Source organism: Neomonachus schauinslandi, chromosome 1, assembly GCF_002201575.2.
Source record: "Neomonachus schauinslandi chromosome 1, ASM220157v2, whole genome shotgun sequence".
Classification (NCBI taxonomy): Eukaryota; Metazoa; Chordata; class Mammalia; order Carnivora; family Phocidae; genus Neomonachus; species Neomonachus schauinslandi.
The window spans coordinates 90,742,917-90,764,408 of NC_058403.1; the positions used below are offsets into that span (position 1 = coordinate 90,742,917).

The 21,492-nt window shown below is 43.0% G+C and overlaps 1 pseudogene; it reads right to left on the reverse strand.

Moving 5' to 3' along the window:
• Window positions 1-1,697: 1,697 nt before the first annotated feature.
• LOC110591721 overlaps window positions 1,698-21,492 on the reverse strand; it is a 36,340-nt pseudogene continuing 16,545 nt past the window's right edge.

A 21,492-nucleotide genomic window follows, 5' to 3' on the forward strand; every position in this document is an offset into this window, starting at 1 on the left:
TAGAGACCAGAAAAGAAAAGGAAAGAGAAGTGGGGAGGGGAGGAGTGTTTAGCAACTAAATTTAAAATTTAACACAATTGGTTTTTAGCCTAGTTCCTAGAGATGAAGTTGTTGTGCTGTGATCAAGGACAACCCACATTGTTTCTGTGAATGTCACTCACCCCATCTGCAAAGTGGAAATAATAATAATAGATCTTACCTCCCTGGCACTGTTATGGGAGTAAATGAATTGCAAGAGTGGCTGTAAAATCCCAGTTTTGAATTGAGTCCAAGGTCATTCTATTTTTTAAAATGTATTTTTCGGAAAATTGGAAATGTGCTCTAAAATTTTTATTGAAAAAATATTCTCTTTTGTTGAATAATGATAGGAGATAAAATATGCCACAGTTCCAACTCATCCCCCTTTATTAATGAATTAAGCCACATCAAAAGGTAATAAAAAGGGTATAAGAGGCTCCTAAGAAGCATTCAAATTTTTATCCATCATTTTCCTTCCATAAAATGAGCATTTCTATTAAAATGATATTACATAAAAATGGAATTTTAATGTGTGGAGATTCTTTAAAATCACAAGACCACCTGGTAAAAGGCAGGCTTAACACTACTTTTCCCTCCATAGAAATTAGGAATGAAAGAAATCAAAAATGATTGAAATTAGAAAATGCAAAACCAAAATAGCCACAAAATAAATGTGCTCCCCAAATGTGGAAGTGTTAGGACATCCAACTCGAAGATGCCATTGTTAAGAGTATTAAGCTCTTGCTGGGCAGTGACCATGGGTGCTAAGAAGTTCCACGTGGGTCATGAAAGCACATGGGTCGTGGGGGAAGGCGCAACTGCAGGGAAAGAGGCCACATCTGACCGGGAGACGGGGATTGTGACACTGCAGCTCAGTCGAAAACATGAATTCCTTGCCAACAAGGTACATGCCATGAGAGAGTCACAGTAGGCAAAAATACAGTAAAGTTGAAAGGATGGTCACTCCCAAGGGAAACAGGTTCCACAAAGAATAGGGAAAGAGAGCATTTGGTAAAGATGTATCAGTAGTCACTCTGTGACGTCATTTACAAAGTATGACTATTGGTGATGAGTAGAAAACATTTCAAATTGAGAAGTGTTGAGACAATAAGCATAAAAGCTCATACACTGTATCTGTAAATATTTTGGGGACGTGAATACTTATCTTGATCATCTCTGAAGAATTTTAATTTTTTTCTCATTTATAATTTTAATCGAAGCATCGCTATTCATTTTTTCTTAACTCTTTCTTATAGGCACCAAATTTTAATATCTAAGTCAATCTTTGGGAAAGAAACAGCATTAAGAACTCCCCTCCAGAACAAAACAGGGATGTTCTTTCCTACAAATAACCAAATTCAAAATCTACCAAAACAAAAACAAAAAGCCCGCACACAAAAACAATAACAAAAATCACATTCTAGGGCTTCAGTGCATTTAGCAGCCTTCACTGAGCAGCCTAATCATCCTTCAGCTGACCTTCAAAAAAAGTAAGACCCAAGTTCATCAAAATATACATTTTCCATTTGCTTTTTTTTTTTCATTAAAGATAACAAATAAAGAAAAAAGAAGCCTTGAAGGAATTCACAATCAATTGCCTGACTCATTTTGATGTCATGTACAGCATACGGAGTTCAGGAAGGCTATTTGCAGCACACGTGACTAGGGGATATTGGTCTTCAAGCATTTGCTTTCTTCCAAACAGTGTAAAATACCCACAATTCCCAGTATGAAGGAACACAGACTAGGTCTTTTGAGAATTCCACGGGACAGTACAGGCACCCGAGCTGTTCTTCACAGAGTGCCAGGGCTTCTGTCAAATTGACACAGTTACCCTCTGTAAAATATTTCCCATCCTGTTTCAGTACTTTCATGGAGAGGTCAAGAATCAGTCTATGGGGCGCCTGGGTGGCTCAGTCAGTTAAGCGTCTGCCTTCGGCTTGGGTCATGATCCCGGGGTCCTGGGATTGAGCCCCCGGGACATGGGAATCTCTGCTCAGCGAGGAGTCTGCTTCTCCTTCTCCCTCTACCTGCCCCCTCCCCCTGCTTGTGCTCTCTCTCTCTCTGTCAAATAAATAAATCTTTAAAAAAAAAAAAGTCAGTCTGAGAAACTCCCATATGGAATCTTCTTCCAGAGATGAGATTGGAACGGCTGTCAAATCATTAATCACATAATCAAACTCTCTCCCTTCTTCGGCGTACCTCTTCAGTACTAGAATACAGTCTTCTATTAAAACCTGAGAGCAGTCTCCTTTAGGATTGTCTACGGGGTGGCCACATGGTTTCTGCAGGTGTTTCTTATACCCATCAGTCACCATTTGGTCAATCTCTACTGTAGTGACCATCTTTGGTTTCAGTTTGGCTATTTCACATTATATGCGCCCACCTCCACCGCCTAGAATCGGTGTGTCTTTGCCACCATAGTCTTTTCCACTGGCCTTTTCCATACATGCCCTATGTATACCCAAATCATCCTCCACCAGATGAACATCTCCAAATTGCCTCGAGTATAGAATTTTAAATGTTCTTAGATGGCGAATCTTCATCATACACCACTTCATCTATGTCACACCCACAACCAGGTGGCCATCAGCAGTGAGCCAATATCAGTTGAGGGCCCCTCCTCGAACTATGGGCGGTAATCTCTTCACCCGCCCGGTACGGTCCTTACTCAGTTCTTCTGCTCTTTCTTCTACTGCGTTCAAAAGACCGTCAACTTCTTGGCCTTGCGAATCACCATCATAACTCTGAAGTTCCAACAACACCAATCCATGTGGGTCAATTCTCAAATTGGCAAAGCTGCCATTTTCGTCTCTGTGGGTCACTAAAATAACCGTGGTCTTTCCAGGTGTGCCCCGATTCTGTTGTCCCTTGCTCCTGGAAAGGAAATTCCAAGGCTTTCAGGAGCTGTGAGCTAGGAACTGTGGAAGAGGGCAAATAGATAAGGAATATATATATTTAAATAACCAAATATGTATTTCTTATAAATCACAATACTGCAAATGTAAAATGTCGTTAGCATTGGTATCTGACAGCGAGGTTAGAAAGCCGAACAGGAGATTGTAGTCCTAGTGATTTGTGGCCTTGTAGATTTCTTAAGTACATTGAGGGTTTTGAGCTAGATCTTTCCTGCTTATGAAAGACTGTTAACAGTGAATGAAATCCCTCAGGAGATCCAGTTCTTCTAGTACACTGGGGAGACGCTGGTGTAAGAAAAGTTATTTCCTGAGCTGTGTCTGAGGGACAATGGATGTGCTGCCTTCTCCAAGGAACTCGGCTGAGATCCTGGAAGACTCTTGTTTGTTGGGTCTTCTGCTCTCACATACATTTTTTATCCTTTATTTTTTTCCATATTAAAATTCTCCTGAGAGGCACTCCCTGGGCAGCCTGACATCCCCACGGCCGCCCAGTCTCCCGAGGCCGCCTCCCCCAGGCAGGCCACAGGGCCTCTCCTCCACATGACTGCAGCACAGCACTGACATGCTGGACTTCATGCTTGGCAGGCTTTGTGGTGAGACCACCCTCAAAGGGCCTCCGATCCATTTTCCAGGAGCAAGGGACGACGGAATCGGGGCACACCTGGCAAGACCACGGTTATTTTAGTGACCCACAGAGACGAAAATGGCAGCTTTCCCAATTTGAGAATTTACCCACATGGATTGGTGTTGTTGTCACTTGTTATGTTAATGAGGTGACTTTTGCAAAGCACCAAAGAATGGAGTCTGGGGGCCAATAGAGCCAACCCTGTGATCTGAGGGTTAGAACTTACAGTGCCACCCCCTGACCAATGGGGTGGGGAGAAGGGCTAGAGGTTGAATCAACTGCCGAGGGCCAATGACTTAATCAATCATGCCTATGTAATAAAGCCTCCTAAAAATCCGAAAGGACCAGACTCAGAGAACTTCCAGGTTGATAAACATGTGGAGATTTGGGGCATGTGGTGAGCCTAAAGAAGGCATGGAAGTTCTGTACCCTTTGGCCATACCTTGCCCTATGCATCTCCTCCGTCTGGCTGTTCCTGAAGTATATCCTTTTATAATAAACCAGTAATTTAGGAAGCAGAATATTTCTCTGAGTTCTGTGTTCTAGCCTCTCAAGCAAATTAATCACACCTGAGAGGGAGTGTTGGGAACCAATGATCTATAGGCAGTTGGTGAGAAGTGCAGGTAACAAACCTGAGTTTGTGGCTGGCATCTGAAGGGCGGGAGGGAGGGCAGTCTTGGAGGACTGAGCCCTTAACCCAGAGAATCTGCTGTTATCTCTGGGTAGAGAGTGTCCGAATTGAGTTAAATTTTGGACATCCGGCAGTTTCCGGAGCATTGTTTGTTGTGGGGGAATCCCGGCACGTGAGAACACACACACACACACACACACACATACACACACACACACACCCTGGAACTGGTCTCTGAATACCATTTTTACATGTGAAAAGCTGGTCCTGCTTCCAAAGCAACTTCACACACATTAGCTCTTTTGATCTTCAATGTAGCCCCTTGCAACAGGTAGTGCTGTTATTTACTGGATGAGAAAACAAAAGAGCACGAAGGTCATCCTCCTAGAAAGAGGCACGTGGAAGACAAAACTCCAGGTCTTCTGGGTCCAAACCAAATGCCTGTCTCACTTCCATTTTAAATCGCATAATGATCCTAAGAAGATTCAGTTCTCCAAAAAAAAAAAAAAGAGCAAAACCTTTGGCAAGGGCTTCTACATTTTTCCAGGGCCCCTTGGAAGAGTAGGTGCTGTGTTTTCATCACCTGGGGGGTTGGGGGGAGACCGCAGTGAGCTGAATTTCTCCCGTGCAAGGAGGAGGCGTTGGCCCCAAGTACAGGCTGCAGATGGGCAGAGGGAGGGGAGACCAGGGTGCCACGCTCCAAGTGGGGATTAAACATCCACGTCGGAAGGAGAACAGCTGTGGCCCCTTTACATTACAGTTTTAAAATTCTGAGCGTGTAAAGAACTATAAAAATCCCAAGTAGGCCCTGGATCATAACAGATGAATAAGGGATTTATAATCTTTAAACCGCAAGGAGAACGGCTTGCATTTGTACCATTTCCTATTTTGATTACAATCATTGTCCTGAGAGCAGATTCATGTTGTGCCTTTTCTGATTCTTTTTGCAATCCATCACAAGGAGACAACAGAATGGTAATGCTGCTGTACATTCTTTGAAAGACAATAAAAGCCCTATGTAACTTCAGACCTTCCCATTTGTTTTTTTTTTCTTTTCTTTTTTTTTTTTGATTGTCATAATTTGATTGGGCAGTCATTTTCTATTGTGGCCTGCTAGCTACCTCATTAACCTGAAAAGGTGAGATGGTCTGGACAATTAACTTCCAGAATATTAAAAAGGTTAAAGCAAAGAGCCTGCTGCTTAGTGCTTTTCATAAACTAGCTCGAGTATTAAACTCTGATATCTTGTTCCAGGTTCCCAGCCTGTAATCCTAAGAAATGGCACAAAGCAAGGCTCTTCCTGAATTGTTTTAAAATGGCGTTCTTCTCCTAATGCTTTCTGGGCCTATGTAGTTTATATGCCAATAAACCTTGGGGAAATTTCTATGCCTCCCTTCGCTACATCGCCCTGCTGCAGCAGAATGTCCTTTTTTCCTTAGTAGGGACTTTTTTCAGCTCAATCTGTTTTTCTTGGTATTAAAGGAACTTGCATAAAATTGATAAGAACCTCTATCACAACCAAAATTTTCTATTATTCTAGAAATTCACCATTCACAAAAGCAGCATGAAGATATCGGCGGAAGCTCATATGCAAAGAAACAAATGCAAAAGCCTCAGAAACTGGTGGGCGCCTCTGGGCTCTAGCCTGGCTCTTAGCTCTTCCGGCCCAGAGTAGAGCTGCGGTGGGATGTGCACCTGTCTTACCGTGCTATCCGTGTAGCCATCAGGAAAACGCTAGCCAAATCAGTGCAAGAAAACTGAAAAAGGAAGACATGGATTATGTGACATTTTTCAGGTATCATTCAAATCCTACCGCTGGGTAAATGCAAGGATGACATGAAAATCCAGTATTTTCTAAATTAAGAAGGCAACATTTTTTCTTCTCTGTGTTAGTTTTTTCACTCTCAGCCCAGCTAGATTGCCCAGGCTTTTACAGCCTAGGAAATACATGGAGCCTAAGAAACTAGTAGCAGGCCCTCAGCTGACCTGACTTTACAGAAGTGCACTCCTATCCTCATTGCTTATATTCCAAACCGTCCCCTGGGTGGCTTGGGACCTGTGGGGAATTTCCCCTTGGAGGCGGCAAAGCTTAGGGCAGATTATACCACATGTGGCAGATCTAGGAACTCATTAAAACATTTCGACACAGTGCTTTAGGAGAGATTTCGCAGCCTCAGGAATTCCAGTTGGATATAGAAAGAGCCTCTTGTTGTTTGTTATTCTAATTGTGGTCATTATACAAATGTAAATGAAACGTACACTCTGCTCTTCATTTGCATGGAAATTTGGCAAGTGGTATTTGAAAAAAAAAGCCTTGTCATCCACTTCTTTTACCAATTGGTATCCTTCTCAGACAATAGATTAACTCATGCATTTACCCGTTCATTTATTCCACAAACATTTACTCTACATCTCTCAGGCACCAGGCAGTGGGAGAGGGTGACAGAAATGATGAGAGCTCTCTGCCCTAGTGTGGAGAGAAATCTAGACAGATAAATTGTAAGTACTATTTGCTTGTTAAGTGGTATAATTCATGTACCAATAAAATTCTATATCGGGAAACCCAAGCAGGCAGGTTTAGTAGAGATGTTACTTGAGTCGGATTTGAGGAATGAGAAGGATGTTTCCAAGCAGAGACAGCTCAGAGGACATCCTTGATAGGAGGAAGAGCAAAGGCAATGTTAGTCCCGGCCTAAACAAAATATAATTCAGTAAAGGAAATCCACTTTCCATTGCTTCCTCTCCACCTTCCCTAAATCACAAAACACCGGCAAACTCCAATACAAATAATTTGGCACTTTGTTTCTGTTCCTCTCTGCTGTTATAAACAAAGACAAGATTTTGTTACAAGAGCCACAAAGGCGCCATGCTCTTTCACATCGCTATCTCCCTTGATCTCACAGGTCGTAGGAAGCAATCGAATGCCGTTGCAGGACAGACGATGTCTCAAGGAGCTGGTTACTGCCCCAGCAATGAAGTAGTCTGAGGACTATATTTTCTAAAGACAAAATGAAACCACGGCGTCTGGTAACAGGACAGGATTATCTTGAAGAACTGCCAAGATGGAAGGGTGCAGCAACTATTTCTCGGAGCAGGATCTGTTCTCCAGACCAGTGCTGCCCAGGAAGAATATAATGTGAGGCACAAATGTGAACCACATATGCAATTTAAAAAAATTTTATAGCCACAATAAAAAAGCTTAAAAAAATGAAATTCGTTTTAATAATATATTTTATTTAACCTAATCTATCCAAGATATAAACAATGTTTTCAAAGTAGTAGCAAGATATTTTACTTTTTTATATACATGTATAGACTAAGTCTTTGACACCCCGTATGTATTTTCCACTGACAGCCCATCTCCATTTGGACTTGCCACACACAAGTGCCGAGTAGCCCTGGGCGTCTGGTGACTCTGGTCTCAAACGGCAGAGGTCTATACCTAAGCAACTATCTGTGGCCCTCCCTTCCCTGTACCACTCTGCATTGGTAGTAATCCCCAAATAATCAAAGGACCAGCCAAGGTTAATCAAGACGCTAGCTAAGGACATGTAGTAAATATCCTTGGTTCTTTCATTCATTCATTTACTCACTTACCAAACATTGGTTCAGCAACTATTATTATATGTCAAGTTATGTGCTTCATTTGGGAACACAAAGTGAACTGGGTCTTGGTCTCTGCTTTCAGAGTCTTGTTGAGGAGAAACAAGTAAACCGTAAGGATGCCATGCCTTGAATCTCGACAGTGTGCACACAGGAAGTCTTGGGAGCTCAGAAGGAAGTCAGGAATGAACAAGGGAAAGAGGGGAGCTAGGGAATCATTCAGGGCACTGCGGGGCTAGTGAAAGTATAGTTAGACCATTGTAAAGTGGAAGGGAAAACATACCTTGAAAGAAAAAGGAATATGTGCAAAGACCCAAGGCATTATTCTACAAAGTCAAAAGTAAAAGTAAAGTGGGGCACCTGGGTGACTCAGTGGGTTAAGCATCTGCCTTCAGCTCAGGTCATGATCTCAGGGGTCCTGGGATCGAGCCCCATGTCAGAATCCCTGCTCAGCAGGCAGTCTGTTTCTCCCTCTCCCTCTGCCCCTCCCCCTGCTTGTGCTCTCTCTCTCTCTCTCTCAAATAAATAAATAAAATCTTTGAAAAAAAAAAGTAAAACATTATTTACAATAGCCAAGATATGGAAGCAACCTAAATGTCCATCAATAGATGAATGGATAAAGAAGATGCAGTATATATACACAATGGAATATTAGTCAGCCATAAAAAAGAATGAGATCTTGCCATTCACAGTGACATGGATGGAGCTAGAGAGTATTATGTTAAGTGAAATAAGTCAGATAGAAAAAGAATATACCATATGATTTCACTTATATGTAGAATCTAAAAAAACAAAAGCAAAACAAAACAAGTGAACAAACAAATAAACAAAAAAAGCAGAAACAGACCCATAAATACAGAGAACAAAGTGTTGATTACCAGAGGGAAGAAGATGGGGGGCTGAACAAAACGGGGGGAAAGGGAGAGAGAGGTACAGGTTTCCATTTATGAAATGAATAAGTCACAAAGGCAAAAGCTACAATATAGAAAATACAGTCAGTGGTACTGTAATAGCTTTGTGTAGTAACAGATGGAAGCTACACTGGTGGTGAGCAGTGCATATAGTATAGAGAAGTAGAATCACTATGTTGTACACCTGCAACTGATGTAACACTGTGTGTCAACTACACTTCAGTAAATAAAATAAATAAAAGGCTTTCGCAGTTGGGTAAAGTTTGTAATGAGGACATTCCGAGGATATCAGAGAGTATGTTGGGAACATCTGTGTGTCTGGGTTGCATATACCCAGCCACGGTTGGCATGGCATGGAACCAGAGAGCCCACAAGCTTCCAAAATATAGTCTAGAGTCTTCTGATAATTTCCAGGAAAATCCCTGCAACTTGCTTTTAGATAGGGACAGTAGGGTCTGTTATTAACACTCCAGCACCAAACTAAAAATCCAACAAATTATGCTGCAAATGTATATGCTGGATACGAATGTAAGGTACTGTCATAGTTACTTAAACTTACAGTATTTTCAAACCAAAGGCTGGGGGCTTAAGGTCAAGATGTCTTGCGTATAAAATAGAACATATTGTACCAATTCAGAGAACTCTATGCTAAAATATTTTCGGCAATAGTAGCAGAATTACACTTACCTTGTTTGACTCCCTTTGACTTTAAGGCGGCAGGCAAGGTTGCTCCTCTGCCTACAACTCCAGCCCCGCCTCCTCCTACACCCACACCCCGGCGCTTACACGTGCAAGCATGCGGCACTCTGGTTGTGGCAAATTACTTACACTTCCTGAAATACAGAGCTGCAGCCTTCCCAGTTGCACACCTGTGCACCTATGATTCCCAGAATGCACTGCTAATTTCCACCTGACCAACTCCTTAAAACTCAGCTCAAGCTCAACCTCCTTGGGGAATCCTCCCCATCTTCCCACTCTCCACCCCTCTGGGTAGATGCTACTCTTAGGGGCTCTCGTAGACCCCAGTGAATATCTCCACCACAGTTTTTCTTCCATTTACTTGCTATCTTCTCCCACAAGACTGTTAACTGCTAGTGGGCAAAGATTTTTTTTTTAATTTCTGTATCCCCTACTCAAGTGCTAAGTGATGATAAATGAATAAATGAATGAAACAATCAGTTAATCAGAACAAAATGATTTGGGTTGAAGAATTTATGTGTTTGAATAATTTACATACAAAAGGCAGAGTTGGGGCCAAATATTTTTTATGGAAAATAATGCGCGGTAAAGATATAAAAGGTTATAATTAATTTAAAGAGAGGCAGAATTGGGGTGCCTGGGTGGCTCAGTCAGTTAGTGGCTGACTCTTGATTTCGGCGCAGGTCATGATCTCAGGGTTTTAGGATTGAGCCCTGAGATGAGCTCTGTGCTCAGTGGGGAGTCTGCTTAAGCATTCTCTTCCTCTCCTTCTCCCTCTGCCCCTCCTCCCACCCTCTCTCTCTTTCTCTAAAATAAATAAATCTTTAAAAAAAAGAGAGAGAGAGAGAGAGAGAGAAAGAGGCAGATTTGGGCTCAAAGTAGAATTTTCTAAAAACCGGGACCATTCCACAAAAGAAGGGCCTGTCTCTGCATAGGCAAATTATGCCAGTGGGCTGAATTCAGCCCATGCCTATTTTTGTAAATAAAGTTTTATTGTAACACAGCCACACCCACTTGTTTACCCATTGTCCATAGCTGCTTTCACACACAGCGGCAGAACTGAGTAGTTATAAGAAAACCCTAGGGCCTGCAAAGCCTAAAATATTTACCATCTGGCCCTGTATAGAAAAAATTTGCTGACCCCTGGTCTACTAATGAAGTTGTGAGATTCCCATTATAGAAAGTATTCAAGTAGAGTCTGGATCTGTCCAGGATGTGGAAGAAATAGTTCTTTTAACGGAAGAGTGGTAACCTTTAAATTTCCTCTCCTCTGGGCAGGTCTGTGATTACAGGTCTCCTTTTCTATGACAAAAACAAGTCATACCCTCTAATTTGTCTTTGACTGACAGCCCTATAATGGGCAGCATTGCTAGGTGTAGAAAAGGAAATCGCCACGGTTTAAGTAATGCACCTGACTCCCTAAATACAGTTTACTGGAGCTCTGAATAATGAAAGAAATAAATTTTTGCCTTCAAGCGTCACCAGGGCCCTATCATAGGAAGCTGTCATGAAAGATTCAAAGGAAGCCAAAGAGACAGTGACCTGACCTGCTGCTAACTCGGTATTCCCCCAGACCTAAACCCAGGCTCTCCGTCTGGACCACACGTATTAATCAGCCGGCAGCCCTTCAGCCTTCACTCGCTGTTCTTTATGAGGCTGGGTGGTCGTGGTGGGAGAGGAGTCACCTATGAGATTATCTCTCCTGCTTGCTTTCTTCTTACCCACTCCCCTCAACGGTGCCCCAAGGTCAGGCCTCCAAGGCTGCTTTTTCATCCTTTGGCAGGTTTATTTACTAGGAATGACAAATTCTCAGAGTCAAGCACTCTGGATGAAAAACAATTCCCTTTCAGAAATCATTCCATCTTCACATATTACTATGAGACTTGTGAAATGTTGTTAATGTTGGAATAAAACTAGGTGTGTACAAACATTTGTTGGGTATTAGGAGGGTTGAAATGTCTGCATGCTTCCAGATCTTACTTTGCTGAGGCTGTCCCTTTAGGTAGATGAAGGAAGGAGCCGCGGCATCAGGAAGACAGAAGGCATGGCTGTATCCTGCTACGGAAGGCCCTGCTGCAGGGAACTGGCCACCGACGGCAGGGTGGGGGCAAGCGGCGTCCTTGCTCCCACTGCCACATCAGTACAGCTCGGTGGCCATCTTAACACAGTTATGGTATCACTAGGTATATTGTTCTACAAGTAAAGGAGGGTGAGAAGTTAGCCCCAAAGGCTTCTTCTTTTTTTTTTTTTAGATTTTATTTATTTATTTATTTGACAGAGAGAGAGAGCACACAACCAGGGGGAGTGGGAGAGGGAGAAGCAGGCTCCCCGCTGAGCAAGGAGCCCGATGTGGGGCTCGATCCCAGGACCCCGGGATCATGACCTGAGCCGAAGGCAGACGCTTAACTGACAGCCTTCCAGGCGCCCACCCCAAAGGCTTCATTTTCAAGTGGTTACATGAGCTTTCCCCAAAGACACTTAACATTCATTCATCCCCCTTCAAATTGCTCCTCACCAAATCTATCAAGTCCCAGGAGATGTTCAAGGAGGAAGGCAGCTGAAAAGACCCCCAAATAGTTGTGGTTGAAATTATTTATGGCTGCTGTTAACTTCTTCTGTGGCCACATTCGAAAACGATGCTTTCGGGTTTCTAGCAAATCATCCTCCTTCCCCTCCTGTCCCTTTACTCAGTGGCTGTCTCCTTGCTGACCACAGCTGCTGTGTCAAGGAGCTGCACTCCAGCTTCCAGATTTCTGCCCACTCTCGTTATCAGTCTGAGGGAACTAGCTGCCTGAGAAGGGAAGGGAAGAAATAGCTCCAGCATCACGTGGTATAAAGGGAGGATCATGTAAGCTATGGCTGTCTGGGGCCAACTTGCACAGATCCCTCGCATTGGCTCCCCTCCCCCTCCTCCTCCCCCTCTCCCCGGTGATGGAGGCTACCTGCTGTAATAAAAAATAATAGAGAAAATTTTGCTCCCATGAAACCTGATTGAAATGCTCCACTGCAAGGAGTGACTGGAGGTCAGTAGGGGAAGCGTTCGATCAATGGGATTCAGAGCGTGGCTCCCTCTTCTGAACTCCTGTGGCACCAGCTGGCTGAACCAGTCAGTGGCATTTATCAAATCCTGCTCTGCTCTGTTGTCTGCGCATGTCTATCTTATCCGCTCAAAGAGTGTGTAAAAATTCCTTAAAGGCAGTATAATCCCCCATGCTCTCCCCTGTACTTCCAATGGCTCCTAGCACAGGACCCTGCACCCTGAAGTCATTCAACACTTTTTTTTTTTTTTTTGGTTTGCTACTTTTGAAGCCTGTGAGCTATTTGAATACATTTTAAGAATTTTTAAAAGTCTGGAGAGTAACCTGAACACAGAAGAGAAGGGATCAGATTGTTTCAGCCCTCCTTACTGCAGTAGACAGAATGATGGTACCGCAGAGATGTCCAAGTCCTAATCCCCAGGAGCCGTGGATATATTATGTGACATAGCACAAGGGGGAATTAAAGTTGCAGATGGAATTAAGGTTGCTAATCACTGGACCATAAAAGAGGAAGGTTTCCCTGGATTGTGTGGGTAGACCCAACAAAAACACAAAGGTCCTTGGAAGTGGAAGCAGGAAGTAGGAGAGTCAGTGTCAGAGTAAGGCCCTGTGAGGAAGACTCTGCTAGCCTTTGCTGACTCTGAGGATGGAAGGGCGCACAAGCCAAGCCATGTGGGCAACCTCTGGAACCTGGAAAAGGCCAGAAAACAGATATTTCCCAGGGCTTCCAGAAAAGAAGGCAGCTCTGCTGATTCCTTGCTTTTAGCTCAGTTCTGACTTCCAGAAAGGTAAGATAATAAGTTTGTGTTGTTTTAAGCCACCAAATTGATAAAAAAAATTTTACAGCAGCAGTAAGAAACTAATAGACTCAACTATCCAAGATTTATAGAAAAGGAAACAAAGTTTGATGAGGAAGTATTAAGGAAGCTTAATAAGGAAGGGAGTATGATTTCATGGAGAAAGATAAGGTCTCCCAATTTACTTCCCAAAAAATGCCCCTCCCAATTCCCACTGGGCCTTGAGAACTGGGAAGGATATCTCAGCCAGTTGAATAGGGCACCGTCCCTGGTTTCTGTAGGGAAATCTTTTTTTTTTTTTTTTTTTTTCTTAGAAAGAGAGGACATGAAGGGGGAGGAGGGGCGGAGGCAAGGAGGGGTGGAGGGACAGAGGGAGAGAGAGAGAGAGAATCCCAAGCAGGCTCCGCTCTGAGTGCAGAGCCCAACTTGGGGCTCAGTCTCACAACCTTGAGATCATGACCTGAGCCAAAATCAAGAGTCAGATGTTCAACCGCCTGAGCCACCCAGGTGACCCTCTGTAAGGAAATCTTATATCAGTGGCTATCAAGGGTCTAGTTTTCACGATGGAAAACCACTCGTTATAGTGCCTGGACAACAAAATGTTGCTTGAAAGTGGTGTCTCCAAACCTGATAAGCAGTGGATGTTGCCAAATGAGACAGGCTTGGAACCAATAATACTGGCTGGAAACACAAGGTGATGCATGGAGACACAGGTGTTTGCCAAGTCAGAAAGGAAAATAGAGAGAATTGGGCTCCAAAGGCCATCTTTGCTAATATCACAATTTTGCTTACTGTCAGACACTTACAGGGGCAGGCTCCCCAGATCAGTCTTTATCGAGTTGATTAGCCTAGGAGGGCTGCAGAGGCTGCTTCTATTACATCCACTGAGTGAAATAGGAGCCTCCAGGGTTCTTGTAATTGCTCAATACCGAGGTACACGTCAAACACGTTTATGGGAGTTGGCCTCTAGCCCACTTCTTATGAATACACATAAACACACCTTTTATTGCTCAATAATGTTTTCCCTTTTGCAACTTTTTACGAACCACTAAAAAAATGAGGACTGTATTTTAATTTTTTCCAAAAAAGGAACCACAGAAATACCAAATCTTCCAAATGGGAACTCCTCTGGCCTGCTGCCTCAACCAAAAATTATTCGCCAAGGGAGTGGTCGAAGACTTGGCATCAACAACTTGATATTAATTTGGTCCAAATCCAACTGACTTGCTCCCCAGACTGAGTTTCTGCCTTCCCTCTTTATGAGCCCAACCTCAGCCTCTGGGGTGCCTAGGTGCAATGCAGCAGAATTCATCAGCTCTTTATGCCTATGGGAGGTGCTCCCCACTGGCTCTGTTACCAATCGGCGTTCTCTTCCTTGGCTCGCATCCAGAAAAGCAAGAAGCTCTTTCCTCCATGCACACCTTTCATTGCCACATCTACACTGTGAGTCAAGCCTTTGTGACCACCTGCTTGGACCATTGCAATAGCTTCCTAACTGAGTACCCTATCTCCAGTATCCATGTTCTCCAATTTCTATAACCAACCACATTGCCGCCAGATTAATATCTAAAGGAGAGATACAATCATATCATCCCAGCTTCGATGCTTCAAAAATTCTCCACTTTTCACTCAGTGAAGTTCAATCTCCCTAACCTGGCACTCAACTTCATACAACCAGGCTCCGAGTCACCTTCCCAGCTCTATCTCTCACTACTCGCTTCCCCGCATTCTGCCCTGCAGACAGCCTGGATGACCTGACACTCTGGCAGCGTACCCCACGCACGCCTTTACCCTTGCCACTTTCGAATTCTTTGTTACAAGCCACAGAAACCGATGTGGGCTACCTTGGGAACAAACGGATGTGCTGGAACGACATAGGGCAATTCACAAGAATCTGAAGAGCAAGGCATAGAAAGTACAGGAACCAGAGTTACTCTGGGGAGAGGGCTGCTCAGTAGCAGGAACTGTTGGCCCATTTCTTGGGGCACAGCCGAAGTGGATGCACGCACCCCAGCTTTTTGAGTTGTGTTGTTTGCCACTCTGCTTTTGCTTAGGCTCCAGTTCCAGAGAGTACTCAATAGACCCTGGCTTTAGCTAGAGAAAATCAGACCACCTTGATAGATGATTTTGCAAATTTCATCCAATGGAAGAAGAGAATTCCCCAAAAGAGAGTCAGCGTGTTAGGCCCGAAAGAACACATCATGGAGACCGGGCAGCCAAAAGCAACAGATGTCAGCACCACAGTTTCTTCATCAAAGATGCTCATTTTCTACCTGCCAGTCCCTGCCAATCCTCAAGACCCAGTTCAGACATCATTTTGAAACCTGCGCTCATCTCTCTTGCTGTGAACCTCCAGTTCAGTGTGCTCCCTCCTCTTTTGGATCCCCCTTGCTTTCTTCCTTGTTTTATAGGTTTTATGTTTCATCCCTTTCCTCACTAGCCTTGGATTGAGAAAGGTACCTCCCCTCTTTCTGCTCCAGTTTCTGGCTCTACAAAAAGCAGACAGGAATAACTGTTTCACAGAATCTTAGTATGTAATGGGATTAGTTCAGTGCCTGGCGCATAAGAGGTCCTCAGTAAATGCTGTTGTTGTTTGTATTAGCCTGTCATTGTCACCATCATCAGTATATAACTCCTTTAGACTGGAAACCAGGATGAATCTGTCTTTATGGACCCCGGTGAAATATTTTACACACAAAACTATTTGCTACTTCTGGTGAATAAATTACTCAATCAAGAGAACAATCAATCAATGAAGTAAGAAAAAATTTGGAAGCTGAGATTAAAAGTGGGATTTCGGTAGGTCTGCTGTTTCTACTTTTACCACCCAGTAACAGACCCCAACTGGAAGAGCAAGGGTCATCATAGAAGTTCCAAGAAACAGACAGAAACAGAGCTTTCCATTGAACATTCCGTGGTTGTGAGGCAGTCGGAAATACAGCCCCACTTCTGTTTTTTTGTTGTTTTTTTTTTTCAGCGACAACCTGTGTCTGCAGGAGATTTTAAAATCGGTAATGAAAAGAAGAAAGAAAGGAGGGAAGGAGAGAGGGCAAGAGACCATTTATTAAATCTTTAGGGTGGCCCATGGTAATAGGAACCAGATACCCTAGCCCCCAACCTAGTTTTCCAACTGTCTCAGTGGTCCCCTCGAGAGCCATCGTTGGTGTTGTTACTATGTGCAATAGGTAGGGATGCTCCTCAGGCGTTCTTATCTCCTTGGTTACCATTATGAGTCTGTCATCTATGAATTATCTAAACCCACTTCAAATCTATTTATATGTTCAGCCTTTGCCACTTTCCACTTGTATCTTAAAGTTTTGCTTTAAGCCTCATCTGGATGAATAGGGGGAAAAAAAAACAAAAAAGAAAAAAAACAAGAAAAAAGTCCTTCCAACAAAACCTAGAGAAAGTTCCATTGAAATCTTACCTGCACCACTCACTCAACAGCCTTGGGCCAGGCATTTGCTCTCTCTGCTTCATTTTGATTAACTTAAAATTGATATAATAATCTTCAGATCAGTGCATTAAAGGTTAGTTCGATTTTAGCTTTTCCTTGCCATTTCAGAATATAAAGGAGATTATGTACATGTTACATCTTATTACAGATTCTGGATTAGAATCCATTTTTAATTTGCCTAAATGTGTACGCCTCCCTGATCAATTTTTGTCGTCATATTTTTTATGCACTTTGGATAATTCTGGTAGGACCACAACACATGGCTGTGTGGATTGTGCACTGCAGTACTCAAGGAGACAACATCCATATCTTGTTTATCCTAGATAATGCACGTTCGTTATCAAACTTTCCAGACAATTACCTGTAAGGTGTCTCAAGGAAGGGGTACATTTTTCTACTTCACACAAAGATATTAAGAAGACATTATGGCTGGATTTGAGACAAAGTATGTCTTTCCCCACTTTCTCCTTGGGCCTTTAATAAACTTCATTAAATAGATTCACGGGAGCCCACTGGTATTTCAAATGCAATGACCTCCTGCATCAGACTTCCCACTCATGGCATATTAACAGTACTTTGATGGCAGCTCTTCCTCATGGAGTTGGTCTTTGAGGCCCCACACTTCCTCCTTCTATAAGATGCCAGCAAGCATGGGCGCCTGGGTGGCTCAGATGGTTAAGCGTCTGCCTTCGGCTCAGGTCATGATCCCAGGGTCCTGGGATCGAGTCCCACATCGGGCTCCCTGCTCCTTGGGAGCCTGCTTCTCCCTCTGCCTCTCTCTCTCTCTCTCTCTGTCTCTCATGAATAAATAAATAAAATCTTTAAAAAAAAAAAAAAAAGATGCCAGCAAGCAGGTGCAGAGGTCTACTCAGTTTACAGCAGCCCAAGACAAGCCTCAAACGTAAGTAAGTTCCCTTGTTTCTTAAACCCACCACCTACCAATCTGGAGTGCTCTGCCTCTTCCTTTGGTCTCTTCCTGCCCTCTGCATGCAGGGCAGAGGGAGAGCAGGGGAACTCGTGAGATTGCAAACCCCAGCACCTGGCCTTGGGCCCAACACAACATAGTCAGGAAACAGTGGCCGAAGGATGGGATGGAGGGAAGGAGTAGAGGGAGGGAGGGTAAAGGCAGCAAGGTGACGGGACACCAGGATTTGGCACTGAGACCCATGAGGCTCTATCATTTGGGTGCAGATTTGTCTCCACTTTTAGATTTTGAGCTTAAGAACAAAGATCATAATCTAGAATCATCTTTATATTCCTCCAGCCAAAATGCCTAATACAGAATCAAACATGTACTAAATGTTCAATAAATGTTCACTACATTGAATTTCCTCAATGAAATGCATTGGCTTTCTTCTTCCACTTTTCGGGAGGGTGATGTGTAGATCAGCCCTACTTTTTAAAATCCACAGATTCTTGTAGATGGTGATGGGTTTCCACCTAGTACTAATAGTAGTACCACTGATCTGCCTGCCTCTTGTGCCCAGGAATACTTAACGATCCCATGGGTAAAGGAGACTGGAGTCTTTTAAAACTAAAAGATCCCGCCTTCACCTTCTCTCCAGCACACCAGCAAGAATTAATTACCTACTTTGTGGGGAATGAGCAGAAGCATCATCCCATCTAGAATGGGAAAACCAGGCCCTTGGGACTCAGAGGACTTCAAAGCTGAGCCTGCTAAGCTGCATCAATTTAAGGAGGATTTAAATGGCTTTGGCCTGCTTTCTCTGTGTCAGAAGTGAATCACATTGAGATGAGAAGGAGGTCTAGCAATGACAGCAAGCATCTCGCATGGGGTCAGTTGGCATCATCTATTCTAGATTCTTGAAGTCTAAGTCTAAAGATAGCAACTGTGTCTCTGGACTTAGCACAACTTTGAATTATTAAGAACAGGGATTCAAGATTAGAAAGAAGCCTTGCATTTAAAAACAGATGGGTTTCTCTTAATTTCTAGGGAAATTAGGAATGCCTAGCTGCTGCTGCTGCTATTAGCATACTACAAGGTTGATGCTGGGTCATTTGTGCTTTACTGCTCTGTAAAATTCCAAAATCTTTAAGTGCTCTCAACAGCAAAAACCCAAGCAAACTGAGAAAGCTCCTTTGTCCACGTCCCTCACCATCTTCCACTTCCCCTCTTCTGCTTTGCACCAAGTACTTTCTGATTAAAAGGCAGTCACCCAGAAAAAGCAGGCAGAAGCCCAGCAAAGGTAATGTGTTCTTTCCCTTTATAAAACGAGTGGAATGTCAAGCTATTACCCAATGTAGCAGCATACCAGTTTTGAAGATCTTCAGCAAGCTTTCTAGGTGGTAAGCAGTGCACAACAATTCACTCGTTATCTGGACAAACTTTTCTTGAGCATCTATGTTATGCCAGGGATTGAGCTGTCAGAGGTACTGGTCAGAATCCATCACCAAGAGTTTAGGGCAAAAGGCAGTGGTCTAGACCTCACAGGCACGAAGGTCGGTGCACTCCGTTCAGTCAAAGGCTGTGATATCTTCCCAACGATATACTGGCAAGAATGAAAGAAGAAGGTCTTCATAGTGTCTATAGTGGCCTTTGAAATAAGTTTTTAGAAATCTCATGACTCTCTTATGAAAAACCTACTTACATTGCACTATATTTTTGTGTTTCGAGAATTAATTGGTCATAGATAGATACACATAGATTCACACGTACTTTTTAATATGCCAGTTTTTAACCCTGTTTTAGCATTTCTCCATTTGTGAATATACTGGGTGTCTCAAAATATGGAAGTGGCCCAGGCATCCCCGAGAGTATAAAATAATACAGCTAGCATTATAGCGTGGAAGTGACATCATTGTTTTCTAGCACTTAACTCATCTCAAAGTAACAATTACTACCCTTTTAAATCTCCACTAAAGGTTTCTTACTGACTCTCTTTATAATGGCTTGATGGCATTTCAGCGTAGTTTGGAATTGTATTCTGCTGCACTTTCATCTAAATCCCCCCACATCAATTTCCCTCTATTCTTTCTTGACCTAATGGTGAAAGTAGAAAAAAAAAAAAAAAGAGTCGTTGACCATCTTTTATACTGGCTATTCCTTACCTTTCTGCAGTGTATGTGGACAGAGTACTTTGCTTGTCGTAGATGCTGAACAAATTGCTTTTCAATTTTAACCAGTCAAACATATTCACACACCAAATCTATCTATATCTATACATAGATATAGATGTAGATATATAGATATATATGGAGAGAGACTACTGAGCAAACTACTTCTTCCAAAACACTTCATGTACATTATTTTGCAAAAATCCTGTAAAGTTGTTTTTATTATCCTAGATTGTACAGCTGAGGAAACCAAGTTTCAGAGAGGCTAAGTGACTTGCCCCAGGTCACACTGCTAATGAATTACAGAGTTGGGACTTATGCTCAAGCCCATCTGACCTCAAAGCCATGTTTCCGGCTCCAGATTATTTGGTAGTGTCTCACCTTTGGTCCTGGGGCTAGATTTGGCTGCATCTAATTGCCAACGGACTTCATATGTACTTTCTAACAAAACCAATTCTTAGTTATGAACAACTCTACGGAGAATTTGAAAAAAAAAAAAAAAGAAGAAGAAGAAGAGTAAATTTGGAGAAGTCAGAGCTTTGAAATTTGTTCTCATCATATTTCTTGAAAGAAATTGCCCGGGAAGATAAGGTGGTACTTGCTTCCAGTAAAACTGTGATAGTCCCAGAAATGCTGACTCACTTGTAAGGGGACATCACTCCCGGAACTACGTCCCATATAAAGTGTCCTGTCAGAGCTCTAGCAGGCATGAAAGGGCCTCTCTGACCACAGCACCTCTTCCCCCTCACATCAGCGAAGGTGTTCAAGGGACACCTGTCTGCTCGATGCTCACACGACACGTCCGCCTTAAAGAAGCCATACTTCTCCGGTTGCATTCTAAAATATGTCGCTGCCAGGACACTTGTTTTCTTTAAAATGAACAGTTTGAAATTGATAACTTATTTCTGTCTCCTTTACTATTTTAGCATTTCCCTGTTTGGATTATTTTACCCCTGCTTCATTTATGCGCAAGTCGCATTTGTGAGTTCTGACCCTACACGTAGAGAGCAAGAGGCGAGCTCTAGCCAGCCCGCTCTCTCTCTCTCTCCGAAACTCCCCCACCCAGTAATTTCTAGGTTCCCATGGCCCAGCTTATACAGACTCACGTCCACCCTATCGTTTCTCATTCTCTCTTCAGTGTTCAGCCTTCAGCCCACTGTTTCCCCCACTACTCAGGGTAGTGGGGGAAATGGTCTTACTCATGTACCTCCAAAACGTCATGTTGAATGGCTGTTCCATTCCTTATTCACTGGAGCTCTCCCACATCTGGAACCACTCACCATTCCCTCCTTGAGACTTTTATATCCTCTGACTTCCTTGGAACCATTCTTTTCTTGTTTTCCTCCTAGTTGGCCAATCCTCCTTCCCATTTTCATTCATATGGTATCTTTCATAACGTTCATCATTCTTTTCCCTCCTGCATATTGAATGTTAATCATTCATGAGATCCTGCTTCTGCACTTTTAACTACACTCTCCCCAGGTGAGCTTACTCTTAAGACAGTCTTATAATGTGCCCATTATACTGCGTCCGCCAACTACCATAATCATAATGAGGGCAAGGATCACACCAGTCTTGGCCTGGAGCATAGAAAATGGTTACTAGATGTTTGTGGAATGCAGTAAATATCTATCTTCAGCCCAGGTCTCCTTCCTGGGTCCCAGAAAATAAGTATATATATATATATATATATATATATATATATATATATATATATATA